Raw genomic sequence first — 15,527 nt, forward strand, 5'->3', positions numbered from 1 at the left:
AAGTGGATGCACAGGGGGAGACGAATCCCAGGCTGCTCCCAAGTCAAAGACTGTAAACTCAGCCCTACCCTCTACACCATCACAGATTAAAATCCTTTTGTTTTGGACCGATTTTTTCTAAGTATGTATAAAGTAGTCATTGCAGGCTTTTCCCCAGATCCTTAAGGCATAAAGACCACCCAGCAGTATGGAAAACGTGAATGCAAGCATACCGTAGCGGGAAGGATGTAGTGGCTATGCCTGGGAGGGACAGCTAACTAACAGCATTCTTAACTATCCTAGCTAGCTTGGTGAGCAGTCAACGCCTGGCTCATGAACATTGGTGGAAGAAGAGTCCAATTGCAAACAAAATCTAATGGAAATGAAGGGGCTAGGTTTACAAGGGCCCAGTGAAGGATTTCTTTTCTGTCGTAAATAAGGCAAAGCCCCTTCTTTTCCTTTCGAGGAAGAAGGTGTCAAAGGCAGTCAGACAGTGGGTGGAGTCTGCCTGGTCTGCCATCAAGCTTGAGGCAGAACTATGGATGATCCATGCCAATGAAACAACTAGCTTCAAAGAAGCTTAATTCTATGAACCAGAACTTGGCAGCATTAACATGTTATGAACTTTAACCTTGATGGTAATAAAGCCATGAACGTGATGACGTTATAGCCATGACAGAGGACTTGGTGTCATTTTTTATGAATTTTGAACTTGCTGACAAAAATCTATGACCTAGCCGCTGTTACATAAAGGACAGTGAACGTGGTCATTGTAAATTTATGAACCTTGAATTTAGGGATAGTAATGCTTTTAACCTTGAAATAAACCTGAAAGTATGCGCCTTTATATATTAATTTGTTATAGCATTTTTACAACTTAGTCCTCTGTGTAAATATGGTGGTGACAATATGGGAACGTTAGTAGCTCTGCTGCAGACAATAGTGTTTCATATTCCTTTTCATCTCCACCATTCCCCTAATTGTCTATTTTTTGTCTTTCGATGTCTCCTGTTTGATGTCAAACATTCTCCAGTTGGTGAAAGGGATCTTATAAACATGTTATAGACATTCTCCCTCGTTATTGGCCCTCATTAGGTGGAATCTTCTAATAGCATTATAACATTTTAACCTTTCCCCTCAATATAGCATCTGAGTGCAATGTTATAATTAAATTATAGCCCTTCTCCCTCCTGGTAGAGCCTTGTCTGCAGTTTGGTTCTATCAGTCGGGCTGCAGGATTTTAGCAACCAGTACAGCCATTGGCAATTTGATACATTGCTATATTATAAAATATTTCATTCACAGGTCAAGAGAGGAGATCACATACTAACAGAATTTTTAAACACACCTAGTTGACATGCTATGTTGCAAAGTTCAGTAGTGAAAATATTGCTTTTGAATTCTTTGTGAACTATAAATAGACGTGCAGCCAGGAGCACTTCAGGGAAAGAGGGTCAAAGTCTGGGCACATCTGCAGAGATACTGATTACGGTTCATAAGCTTCTGTATTTGGGATACATAGTTCTAGGGCAGATGTGCCGCAGATGGGGTGGTGACCTCCTGAGATGAGTAATGTTGTCCTTAAGTAACTTGGTTATTTGAAAAATAGATGCAGGTAAATAATTCAGCAACTTTAGATTGGTATAGGAGCATCAAGAAACATCATTACAGTGCTTCAAGAAAAGGTTAATTTGGAGTGATCTCCAAGCTTCCACACACATGAGATGTTGAGTGTAACATGTATTTAAGAGGGCACAAGGGGCTTCCTGGAAGGCCTTCGAGCAGCACATTTCTATTGCCCATGTAAAGCCACTCTAAAAATCATCATGTTGGGCTGACCTCACTTATGGGACAAAGGGTTTCTGTGTACGAAGAAGTAAAACCTGGAAAGTAGATCAGGACTCACTACACACCCTGAGGATGCACTAATTGTTAGGGCCCAATTTACAAAAAAGTTGTAAATCTGCACCTGCTAAAGTATTCCTAAGTAAGCGCGTATAATTATCACTTTTTGTAGGGCATGCGCATTCTGAGTAGAATACCTGAAAACCTGCACCAGGCATGGGTTCCAAGGAATGCTACAACGAATGTCTTTTAAAATATCACAGCACATATTTAAGCCCAGTGATGGAAATGCACGTTTTCTTTTTTTATCCACAGGGCGTGGAGACAGACCTTCCCTTAGACTTCCACCAAATCTGGGGGTGATCCCTTCCACTTCCAATCTTCTAAGGGGAGTTACTTCAACCCTAATCCGGAGTAAGTTTCTATTTCCTTTGTAGGAAGGGCAGGGGGTCAGAGTTTGGAAGCGCCTATAAACTGGCATGTTGGTGGGCATTCACATACTTGCAAAACTAACCATGCCTTGCAATGCCCACTTCCCACCTCTTGCACTGGAATTTTTTACTGCGGATTTCCCTGCACTCAGGGCGCACAAATCTGCAGTGGCAAAAACACTTTAAGACTAGTAAATACTTCCTGTATAATCCTCGGACCAAGAGTCTGCAAAAGTTAGAGTTGCAAGTCACAGGCAGCCTGGGGCTGTTGATTACTCTTCTGCTACAGAGCAGGTTCCTGTAGCGAGTCTGTGGTTTGTTCAAAGCCAAATGACCTTTAGGCCTTTGTTTACTGTAGTTTGGCAGGAGTGCGCTGCTATTTTCAAAAGGAACACTGCAGATGTCTATGTGAACAGGGTCAGACTGGGACAACAAATAGGTCGGGCCACCAAAATAAAAGTGGCACTCTTTAGTGAATTAGCAAGCTAAACAAAGTGGGCCAAATTTATAAATTGGGGCAGTTCTGAGTTTGTAAAGTTATGCTGTGTGAGTTTTTTGCAAGGTATGGGAAACTGCATGGATTTGAGCTTACTGCAGGCAATGTTTGTTTTATTATCAGAGAAATCAACATAAAAAACGGCCCAAAAGACTCTAACACATGCCCACAAACAGCCAGAAACCAGTACACACACTGAACTGTCGGACCAGCCCATTGGGCACTACCTGATTTCCCAATAGGCCAGTCCGACCCTGCATGTCAATGACCTGCCCTAGACAACTCGGTGGAATCAGGAGGTACCAGATTATTAATTTATGGTGCAGAGAAACCATTTCAAAAGTCCTCGAGGAACCTGTTCTGTGATAGTGAATGAAGGAAAATGTGGCTTTAATGGCTGTATGTCCAAACTATCCGAGAGAAGTTTCCTTTCATATTAAGGTATAGGTTATCGTGGTCTTCATTTTCAGGCACCTTATTACACAGTATGGCCAGCCCTGTGTGTGTACAATTTTGATGAAAAGTTGCAGCATTACATGCTGGAACCTTATTCTGGCTTCAGCCACTCATGTTTTGGGGTGGGAGATGGGTGGTGATATCATTTGTTTCGCATATAAAAGATAGATACCCAGTCACACGCATCATTTGCACTTATCCAGTGTCATGTCCTAAGCTCGATTGCAGATGTTAGTGGGTTTTCCCCCTCTGTGCCATAACAGGACCTCGTCTGTTGATATGTTTATACCAGTAAGCATCAAGTTCTGGGCCATCATTGGAACTTGCTCGTTTATATTAGAAGGGCCTCAAAAAGTGTGCCTTAGTTGTACCCTGCCAGCTGTGGGGCCTCAAGCTGCTCTGCTATTAGTGGAATTAGCTTGCTGATATCAGTGGGGCCTCACGTTTGTGTCATTATTGGATCCCGTCGACTGATATCAGTCTCTCCTCAAGCTCTGTGCCTTTACAGGACCACGCTTGCTGATATAAATGGGGCCTCAAGCCATTATTGGACCTCGACAGCTATTTTTGGTGGATCCTCAATCCTTGTGCCATTATTGGACACCACTGGCTGATATCTGCGTGGCACCTGGTGCGGTATTGTTATGTTTATTTGTATATTATTAGCTGATATATTAATGCACTCACTGCTGTATGTCTGTGAGCCCTAAAGCTCGGTGGCATAATTGGACCTTACTGGCTGATATCATAGTGGTTCTAAACAGTGTCCCATTATTGGCCCTCAAAAGGTGATATCAGTGGGGTCTCACCTCTGTGGCATTATTGCATCCCACCGGCTGATCGTCCAGCTCTGTGACATTGCTATACATCGCCGGCTGAGATCCGTGGACCTAAAGATCTGCAACAGAATTGAACCTCTCCTGATGATATCAGTGAGGCCAAAAGCTCTGTGCAATTATAAGCACCTCACCTTCTGAAAACAGGATAATGGAAGTCTCTAGCTCAGTGCTACTACTCGATACCACCGACTTATATCACTGGTAGCCTCGATCTGTGTGCTATTATCAGACCCCGCTGCTGATATCAGTGGGGACTCAAGTGCCAGTACTGTACCGTTCCAGCACCTATTAGTAGTGGCATCAACCACTGTGCTATATTGGACTCCGAATGCTTGTTTCAGTGTGGCCTTAAGCTCTGGTTCATATTGGACCCCCGCAGGCTGATATCAATGGGGTCATGACCATATATCAAATGGGCATTTCTTCCCACAGTAGAAAAAAAAGGATGTGGATGAGTTGGAAACAAATGTATGTGGTTCTCTTATAGCCTTAGAGCCAGCCGTAGCTGGCTCTACCAGACATTAAAGGCCCGCTCCAGTGACTTTTAAAAAGAGAGCAGGCCTTTAATGGCCTGTATAGCCCATCTTCGAAGAGCTATAAGGCTATTAGAACATTCTACCACTAGACGGCAGAATTTTCTAATAAATAAAACAAAGGGGTCACAGAGCACTAGGGGGTTGGGCTCCGTGAGGCCTTCGTTCACAGCTGTCGCTGTGAACACAGAACATTGGAATGATGACACTCTGGGCTTTTACCGGCCAGTAGAAGCCTGAGCTCTGGTCTCCAATGAAGCTCCAAACGTTCCAATATTCCAATTGAACCTATTACACTACATTTGCCGCCCTCCACACTCCAACACCCCGACTCACCTACTGAGATCAGTTTTCACAATATGTTGCAGGTAATATTTTAGACCCTGTTTATGTTACATTCTTGAGAAACATTTAAATTTGCAGATCAACGTCTGGAAATCGAAAAGGGGAACTGACAACATAAAGTGAGAGTTCTTGCGTTGTACCAGACAAATGTTGCTGTCCCGGTGCTCGGTTTTCAAATGATAAACATTGCTGTTAAATGAACTCACCAAGTTAAATACGCTCCCTCTTACCTTCCCTCCCAACCCCGGAGCCACACAGGCCTCTGCACCTTCTGCATGCCGTATGACCCCCATAACACCGAGGCCCGTATTTATACTTTTTGACGCTAAACTGCGCTAACGCAGTTTAGCGTCAAAAAGTTTAGCGCCGGCTAACGCCATTCTGAAGCGCCATGCGGGCGCCGTATTTATTGAATGACGTTAGCCGGCGCCAGCAGACCGGCGCTGCCTGGTGTGCGTGGAAAAAAACCACGTACACCAGGCAGCGCCGGCGTTGGGGAAAATGGCGTTAGGGCGTCTTAAAATAGGGCAAGTCAGGTTGAGGCAAAAAAATTGCCTCCACCCGATTTGCGCCATTTTTAACGACGCCCAGACGCCATTTACATGACTCCTGTCTTAGTAAAGACAGGAGTCATGCCCCCTTGCCCAATGGCCATGCCCAGGGGACTTATGTCCCCTGGGCATGGTCATTGGGCATTGTGGCATGTAGGGGGGCACAAATCAGGCCCCCCTATGCCAAAAAAAAATATTTAAAAAAAACAAAATTATACTTACCTGAACTTACCTGAATGTCCCTGGGATGGGTCCCTCCATCCTTGGGTGTCCTCCTGGGGTGGGCAAGGGTGGCAGGGGGGGTCCCTGGGGGCATGGGAGGGCAGCTGTGGGCTCATTTTGAGCCCACAGGTCCCTTAACGCCTGCCCTGACCCAGGCGTTAAAAAGAGGCGCAAATGCGGGGTTTTTTGCCCCGCCCACTCCCGGGCGTGATTTTTGCCCGGGAGTATAAATACGACGCATTTGCGTAGCAGTCATTTTTTTAGACGGGAACGCCTACCTTGCATCTCATTAACGCAAGGAAGGCGTTCACGCAAAAAAATGACGCTCATTCCTCATACTTTGGCGCTAGACGCGTCTAACGCCAAAGTATAAATATGGCGTTAGTTTTGCGCCGAATTTGCGTCGAAAAAAACGACGCAAATTTGGCGCAAACGGAGTATAAATATGCCCCCTAATGCTTAGCACATCACCTGCCCCATCCCCAGCACTAATGTTCACCCTAAACAAAACGCTAAACAAAACCTTAATACAAAGCCTAACCACGACCTCCGCAAGTACCCTTCCCTAAGCTAACTCTAACCGGAAGCCTCTCCCTAACGCTTAGACTTAAACTATGTAAAACCAAACACACTATAATGTAAATGTCTACTTTTTTTTAAATAATGTTTTTTCCCCAAACTATCACTTTAAATGTTGAATAATCGGTCTTAATAACCGTACAATTCCAAATTCCGCCCTAATACCCCTCAGGCTATGGTACAATTTGTGTGTAAAGTAGCCCAGGCATCCCAGGGTTCACTGCACGCTACAGTAATCTTCATAGTGTAGCTCAAAGATGCAGCCTCGGCACTCCGGACATGGCGCCCCTCGGGAGGGGCACCATACACAATGCTCTCCGGAGCCCTGGCATGAACTGTGACGTCAGAGGAAGTCAACTCGGGAACTCGGGTCACTGAGAATCACGACGGACATTCTAGGGTCAGCGGGCGTTCCTGGTCGCGTGCGCCTGTACATCATCCTGGATAACGGAGGACAGCGCAGTCGTCCTGGAGATGACAGCCACGGAGAAAGCACTGGGGTCAGAAGCTCATCCTTCCGCGTCGGCGCCAGAAGCAGTCACAGGCTGGCAGGTTTTGCTGTATTTGCACCGTTTAGGAGGTGGTAAGGCGGAGTGTTTAGACCTTTGAGCTTCTATGCAAGCACTTTTTACAGGCATTGCTTTAAATGCAACTTACTACCCACAGCACCTGTTTGCTTTTGAGAAGTGCGGCCACTCTCCCATTGAGTGCATTGCAGCAGTGTTGAGAAGTTCGAGTACTCCCCCTTTCAAAATGAAAGAAGTACAGGTACTCAGTACCAGGCAGTACTTCTTGTTCTTGAGTCGGAAACCCTACAGGCTGAAGTAACATCTTTAGGGAGCCTTAACAGGCCCTGTTATAAGAGCGCCTTTCAGCTTTTGTTTCTCCTGCAGGGTTGGGAGGGGGTGAACATGTCCAAATATAGTAGGACACCTGAGAACATTCGATCCAATTTACAAAGATATTAGCACCCGGAAGTTTAAGTTACATGTGAAAAGAGCTTGAATAGTGAGTCTAAGAGTGAACTTGCTGTCCCAAGTCCATTTACCCGTGCACAATAGACCATACATTACTAAATCGTGCATTATTAAACACTACTACAGGGCAGGGATGGCATGGAAACTCATGCGATTTCTTAAGACCTACTCTTGCCCTTGGAATTGTTGAGATTTACTCCTATGAAATGCAGGAGGAAATTATTTTCCAGAGTTGAACCTGGGAAGGTACATCCCATGACAGGAGCGGTTTCTTCATATGCAAACATTTTGATTGTGGTGAAATAAAATAATAAAAAATAAAATAAAAGAGAAGTTGCACAAACATGATAGCAGTTCCACGTGAGTACGTGTAAGCTAGGTGCAACTACACAAACGCAAAGCTCTTTGCGTGGGGGTAATGTGCAACTGATAAACGTTTTCCACGAGTACTCCTGAAACGCACAACTGTTGCAGGTTTCTAGAAGTACTTGTACAAACGCTTGTGAATTCCTGCTGTTCATAGATTAGAAGCCATGTGGTAGTATAGGCCTGCATGTACAGATTTACTTATGTCTTTGAGAACCAGGCGCTATGCGACCATGCCTCTGCTACGAAGAACCAAGGCTGCCCTAATTTTCTCGGTCTTCCATGCTACTTTCTTGCGACTTCCATGAGAGGAACATTTGCAAACCGTTTGCAAATAAGGGCTTTTATTTGGCAAAGGACAGCAGCAACACCGCAGGGCTTCTAACCGCTAGAAGCCAAAAACAATAAAATGATAATATTCTAACAAGAGAAAAAAGGAGGTTTAAATCTTTCAAGAACCTCAGCTGCGTCGTTGCTCGTCTCGTGTTCTGCGGTAATGAGTTCCCCAGTGTAGGTGCGGGCGCTGAGAGTGAGCGCCCCCAGTCTTTGACGTGGGGAGGGAGGGAACAGTGAAAGGCATGTGTCTGCTAACGCTCTTCTCCCAAAGGGACATTGGACGGGCTATGTGCCAGTACATGCACAGCCCCAAGCCATTGGGTCATGTGTGTCCAGGGGAAGCTGCAGCAAAGGGTCTCCAGTCACCTAAGTAAAATGGCCGCCGTGGAGCCAGCATGCAATGAAATGTGTTAGAGTGCTGGTGTTGCAGATCTCGTACAAAGTGCTTCTGTCGCACTGCCTTCAGTTTCTTGTACTCTGCCAGGGTCAGCCTGGAACAGAAACAGGCCAGGGCACCAAAATAAATGTGGCTCCCAAAAGTGAATTAGATACCTACATAGAGGCCCATGTGTGGAAATCGGGGCAGTTTGAACTTCTAAAGACACACTTTATAAGTGTTTTGCAAGGTATGGAAGACTGCATGGATTTAAGCTTGCTTCAGGCAATGATTGTTTTAATAACAGAGAAATTAGCAGTAGCAACCAGCCCAGCAGACCATAAAAAGGCTCACAAACAGCTCCCTGAGGACAGCAAAGTGTTTTTCGAATGCTGAGACAAGTCCTTTACACTCCAGTACTAGATTTTTAAGAAAAATGCTTGTTTCTTCAAAGTAGTACAAAGGGTTTATTTACTATTCCAACTCCAGTCCTGTCATATTTTGGGAAAAGTTAAACTAGCCTTCAAATATTAAAAATATATGGTAAAAATGTTAGAATTTAACCTCTCAGTGCAGCCTCAGTGTTTGCTGCCTGTGGACGTTGCTGAAGGCTAGGAAAATAATTTGTGTCACAGACATTGCTTCCTGTGCAGTATACATATGTATCATGCTGCCAATCATTCATCTCTGGCAGCGTGGGCACTGAGCGCACAAACTGAGCCTAGCCCAGCACCTTCACATTTGCAGCAGACCTCACTACCACCTGGTGCTGCATCCTGGAATAACTGAGGGCACTGCAGCACCTGATCCAGTAGATCCAGTACGGTGACATTCTCAGTGGAACAACATGTATGGATCAAGGCGTTCACGGCTATAATCCTTCCTTCACAAACCAGAGAGATGGAATTCTCCTTCCTCCTCCTGTTGCTACGTCTGTGCCAAAACTTCATCTTAATACTCTGTCCATTCTATTTTCCATTCATTTTTACCTTAACTCCATCTTTTCCCCATCATTTGCTAGGTCCCCTTTAACCTATAAACCTCTTTGGTGTTTTCTTCCTCAGACCTCCTTTCCTCTGCTCTGTGTGCCACCTCCATGCTGGACATTGTCTTTGTTGGCTGGCTGAGCGTTAGATGTTTAGTTGGAGAGAGAGGTCATCTCCGGCTCTTTTCTATGTATTTGGCTGATAGTCACTCCTATATTTATTTAGGTCTGAATAGACAGCATTGCTTTGAAATGTGATTAAAAGGGCTTTAGGAGGGTTTGTGGGTCTGCCCTGTTGTTGGTTCACTTGAGTGCAGCTTCTGACTTGGCCGAAGCTGTGTGCTTCCACAGAAAGAGAGCTTACCCTCCAAACAACTGTGATCATTTCCCTAGTGAGCTGCAAGTGAGCAAGGATCTTTCTTGAGTCAACTATTGTATTACAATAGAGCTTGCCTCTTCGGCCGCACACACCACTCTGATGTTCTAGATCTTCTAGGTAATTAATGTGCTTGTTCTTCTCTGGCAGCAGCACAGATGGGAAGACTGCAATTGGAAAACACATGTTGCTGCATTGCATTCCCCACCCTCACTCCTTCCATTTTCCATCAGCAACTTCAGAGACACCTTAAGATGGCACTCCTTGAGAGAATGGCATTTTGTCTTTCTAATTCCTAGTATAAAGATTTATGAGCTGGCAAGACATGCACACAGCAGCTTTTTAAGCTCCTGTTTGATTATTCCTACCACTACATTCTACCCACATTCCGGTCAGTCACTACTTCATCATCCTTTACCCTGGGAGTCATTACATCAAGGTGAGCACACCTGAAGTACTTTGCGGTAGCAGGGTCATTTGTTTTACATTTCAGGTGCATTTACTTAGCAGATACGTTTGTGAGTAAAACTTAATCTATTTTTAATCTATTATTTAATTTTTAGAAACTGCAATACTATTAGAGTTAATTTACTTGACATGTCATATTGTTATTAATTAAATTAATTAATTTACTTGTATAATACTGTAATATAAAATTAACCTCATTTCATCCCTAAAACACCATTATTGCCCCTTCCCAAGATAAAACCCTGAACCCTAAAACCTCCCTACTATCCCTTAAGGTCACCCTTCCTTGAACTACTCCTGAACACTACCCTTCCCTGAACCATAATAGACCCTGACTACCCTTTTATGCTACCATTCCCTGAATCCTAAAAACACAAACAACCTCTTATTGTTACCATGCACAGATCTTAAAAAAAACATTAATACCACTTAGCAGTATACATCCCTGAATCCGGCAAATCCCACACTCCACCTTAACGCTGCCCTTCCCTCAACCCTAGGACCCCCGTACTATCCTCCCATGCTGCCCATCCCTCAACCCTAGGACCCCGTACTATCCTTCCGTGCTGCCCATCCCTCAACCCTAGGACCCCCGTACTATCCTTCTGTGCTGCCCTTCCCTCAACCCTAGGACCCCCGTACTATCCTCCCATGCTGCCCATCCCTCAACCCTAGGACCCCGTACTATCCTTCCGTGCTGCCCATCCCTCAACCCTAGGACCCCCGTACTATCCTTCTGTGCTGCCCTTCCCTCAACCCTAGGACCCCCGTACTATCCTCCCATGCTGCCCATCCCTCAACCCTAGGACCCCCGTACTATCTTTCTGTGCTGCCCTTCCCTCAACCCTAGGACCCCCGTACTATCCTTCCGTGCTGCCCATCCCTCAACCCTAGGACCCCCGTACTATCCTTCCGTGCTGCCCATCCCTCAACCCTAGGACCCCCGTACTATCCTTCCGTGCTGCCCATCCCTCAAGCCTAGGACCCCCGTACTATCCTTCCGTGCTGCCCATCCCTCAACCCTAGGACCCCCGTACTATCCTCCCATGCTGCCCATCCCTCAACCCTAGGACCCCCGTACTATCCTTCCGTGCTGCCCATCCCTCAACCCTAGGACCCCCGTACTATCCTCCCATGCTGCTCATCACTCAACCCTAGGACCCCCATACTATCCTTCTGTGCTGCCCTTGCCTCAACCTTGGGACCCCCGTACTATCCTTCCGTGCTACCCATCCCCCACCCCTCAACCCTGGGACCCCGTACTATCCTTCCGTGCTGCCCATCCCTCAACTCTAGGACTCCTGTACTATCCTTCCGTGCTGCTCATCCCTCAACCCTAGGACCCCCATACTATCCTTCTGTGCTGCCCATGCCTCAACCTTGGGACCCCCGTACTATCCTTCCGTGCTACCCATCCCCCACCCCTCAACCCTAGGACCCCCGTACTATCCTTCCGTGCTGCCCATCCCTCAACCCTTGGACCCCCATACTATCCGTCCGTGCTGCCCATCCCCTATCCCTCAACCCTAGGACCCCCGTACTATCCTTCCGTGCTGCCCATCCCTCAACCCTAGGACCCCCGTACTATCCTCCCATGCTGCTCATCACTCAACCCTAGGACCCCCATACTATCCTTCTGTGCTGCCCATGCCTCAACCTTGGGACCCCCGTACTATCCTTCCGTGCTACCCATCCCCCACCCCTCAACCCTGGGACCCCGTACTATCCTTCCGTGCTGCCCATCCCTCAACCCTAGGACTCCTGTACTATCCTTCCGTGCTGCTCATCCCTCAACCCTAGGACCCCCATACTATCCTTCTGTGCTGCCCATGCCTCAACCTTGGGACCCCCATACTATCCTTCCGTGCTACCCATCCCCCACCCCTCAACCCTAGGACCCCCGTACTATCCTTCCGTGCTGCCCATCCCTCAACCCTTGGACCCCCATACTATCCTTCCGTGCTGCCCATCCCCTATCCCTCAACCCTAGGACCCCCGTACTATCCTTCCGTGCTGCCCAGCCCTCAACCCTAGGACCCCCGTACTATCCTTCTGTGCTGCCCATCCCTCAACCCTAGGACACCCGTACTATCCTTCCGTGCTGCCCACCCCTCAGCCCTAGGACCCCTGTACTATCCTTCCGTGCTGCCCATCCCTCAACCCTAGGACCCCCGTACTATTCTTCCGTGCTGCCCACCCCTCAACCCAAGGACCCCTGTACTATCCTTCCGTGTTGCCCATCCCTCAACCCTAGGACCCCCATACTATCCTTCCGTGCTGCCAATCCCTCAACCCTAGGACCCCCATACTATCCTTCCGTGCTGCCCATCCCTCAACCTTAGGACCCCCGTACTATCCTTCCGTGCTGCCCATCCCTCAACCCTAGGACCCCCGTACTATCCTTCTGTGCTGCCCATCCCCCAACCCTCAACCCTAGGACCCCGTACTATCCTTCCGTGCTGCCCATCGCTCAACCCTAGGACCCCCGTACTATCCTACGGTGCTGCCCATCCCCCACCCCTCAACCCTAGGACCCCGTACTATCCTTCCGTGCTGTCCATCGCTCAACCCTAGGACCCCCGTACTATCCTTCCGTGCTGCCCATCCCTCAACCGTTGGACCCCCGTACTATCCTTCTGTGCTGCCCACCCCTCAGCCCTAGGACCCCCGTACTATCCTTCCGTGCTGCTCATCCCTCAACCCTAGGACCCCCATACTATACTTCCGTGCTGCCCATCCCTCAACCCTAGGACCCTGTACTATCCTTCCGTGCTGCCCATCCCTCAACCCTAGGACCCCCGTACTATCCTTCTGTGCTGCCCACCCCTCAACCTTAGGACCCCCGTACTATCCTTCCGTGCTGCTCATCCCTCAACCCTAGGACCCCCGTACTATCCTTCCGTGCTGCCCATCCCTCAACCTTAGGACCCCCGTACTATCCTTCTGTGCTGCCCATCCCTCAACCCTAGGACCCCCGTACTATTCTTCTGTGCTGCCCATCCCTCAACCCTAGGACCCCCATACTATCCTTCCGTGCTGCCCATCCCTCAACCCTCGGACCCCCGTACTATTCTTCCGTGCTGCCCATCCCACAACCTTAGGACCCCCGTACTATCCTTCCGTGCTGCCCATCCCTCAACCCTAGGACCCCCGTACTATCCTTCCGTGCTGCCCATCCCTCAACCCTAGGACCCCTATACTATCCTTCCGTGCTGCCCATCCCCCACCCCTCAACCCTAGGACCCCGTACTATCCTTCCGTGCTGCCCATCCCTCAACCCTAGGACTCCTGTACTATCCTTCCGTGCTGCTCATCCTTCAACCCTAGGACCCCCATACTATCCTTCTGTGCTGCCCATGCCTCAACCTTGGGACCCCCGTACTATCCTTCTGTGCTACCCATCCCCCACCCCTCAACCCTAGGACCCCCATACTATCCTTCCGTGCTGCCCATCCCTCAACCCTTGGACCCCCATACTATCCTTCTGTGCTGCCCATCCCCTATCCCTCAACCCTAGGACCCCCGTACTATCCTTCCGTGCTGCCCAGCCCTCAACCCTAGGGTCCCCGTACTATCCTTCCGTGCTGCCCATCCCTCAACCCTAGGACCCCCGTACTATCCTCCCATGCTGCTCATCACTCAACCCTAGGACCCCCATACTATCCTTCTGTGCTGCCCTTGCCTCAACCTTGGGACCCCCGTACTATCCTTCCGTGCTACCCATCCCCCACCCCTCAACCCTGGGACCCCGTACTATCCTTCCGTGCTGCCCATCCCTCAACTCTAGGACTCCTGTACTATCCTTCCGTGCTGCTCATCCCTCAACCCTAGGACCCCCATACTATCCTTCTGTGCTGCCCATGCCTCAACCTTGGGACCCCCGTACTATCCTTCCGTGCTACCCATCCCCCACCCCTCAACCCTAGGACCCCCGTACTATCCTTCCGTGCTGCCCATCCCTCAACCCTTGGACCCCCATACTATCCGTCCGTGCTGCCCATCCCCTATCCCTCAACCCTAGGACCCCCGTACTATCCTTCCGTGCTGCCCATCCCTCAACCCTAGGACCCCCGTACTATCCTCCCATGCTGCTCATCACTCAACCCTAGGACCCCCATACTATCCTTCTGTGCTGCCCATGCCTCAACCTTGGGACCCCCGTACTATCCTTCCGTGCTACCCATCCCCCACCCCTCAACCCTGGGACCCCGTACTATCCTTCCGTGCTGCCCATCCCTCAACCCTAGGACTCCTGTACTATCCTTCCGTGCTGCTCATCCCTCAACCCTAGGACCCCCATACTATCCTTCTGTGCTGCCCATGCCTCAACCTTGGGACCCCCATACTATCCTTCCGTGCTACCCATCCCCCACCCCTCAACCCTAGGACCCCCGTACTATCCTTCCGTGCTGCCCATCCCTCAACCCTTGGACCCCCATACTATCCTTCCGTGCTGCCCATCCCCTATCCCTCAACCCTAGGACCCCCGTACTATCCTTCCGTGCTGCCCAGCCCTCAACCCTAGGACCCCCGTACTATCCTTCTGTGCTGCCCATCCCTCAACCCTAAGACACCCGTACTATCCTTCCGTGCTGCCGACCCCTCAGCCCTAGGACCCCTGTACTATCCTTCCGTGCTGCCCATCCCTCAACCCTAGGACCCCCGTACTATCCTTCCGTGCTGCCCACCCCTCAACCCAAGGACCCCTGTACTATCCTTCCGTGTTGCCCATCCCTCAACCCTAGGACCCCCATACTATCCTTCCGTGCTGCCAATCCCTCAACCCTAGGACCCCCATACTATCCTTCCGTGCTGCCCATCCCTCAACCTTAGGACCCCCGTACTATCCTTCCGTGCTGCCCATCCCTCAACCCTAGGACCCCCGTACTATCCTTCTGTGCTGCCCATCCCCCAACCCTCAACCCTAGGACCCCGTACTATCCTTCCGTGCTGCCCATCGCTCAACCCTAGGACCCCCGTACTATCCTACGGTGCTGCCCATCCCCCACCCCTCAACCCTAGGACCCCGTACTATCCTTCCGTGCTGTCCATCGCTCAACCCTAGGACCCCCGTACTATCCTTCCGTGCTGCCCATCCCTCAACCGTTGGACCCCCGTACTATCCTTCTGTGCTGCCCACCCCTCAGCCCTAGGACCCCCGTACTATCCTTCCGTGCTGCTCATCCCTCAACCCTAGGACCCCCATACTATACTTCCGTGCTGCCCATCCCTCAACCCTAGGACCTTGTACTATCCTTCCGTGCTGCCCATCCCTCAACCCTAGGACCCCCGTACTATCCTTCTGTGCTGCCCACCCCTCAACCTTAGGACCCCCGTACTATCCTTCCGTGCTGCTCATCCCTCAAC

This window comes from Pleurodeles waltl, chromosome 12, assembly GCF_031143425.1.
Source record: "Pleurodeles waltl isolate 20211129_DDA chromosome 12, aPleWal1.hap1.20221129, whole genome shotgun sequence".
NCBI lineage: Eukaryota > Metazoa > Chordata > Amphibia > Caudata > Salamandridae > Pleurodeles > Pleurodeles waltl.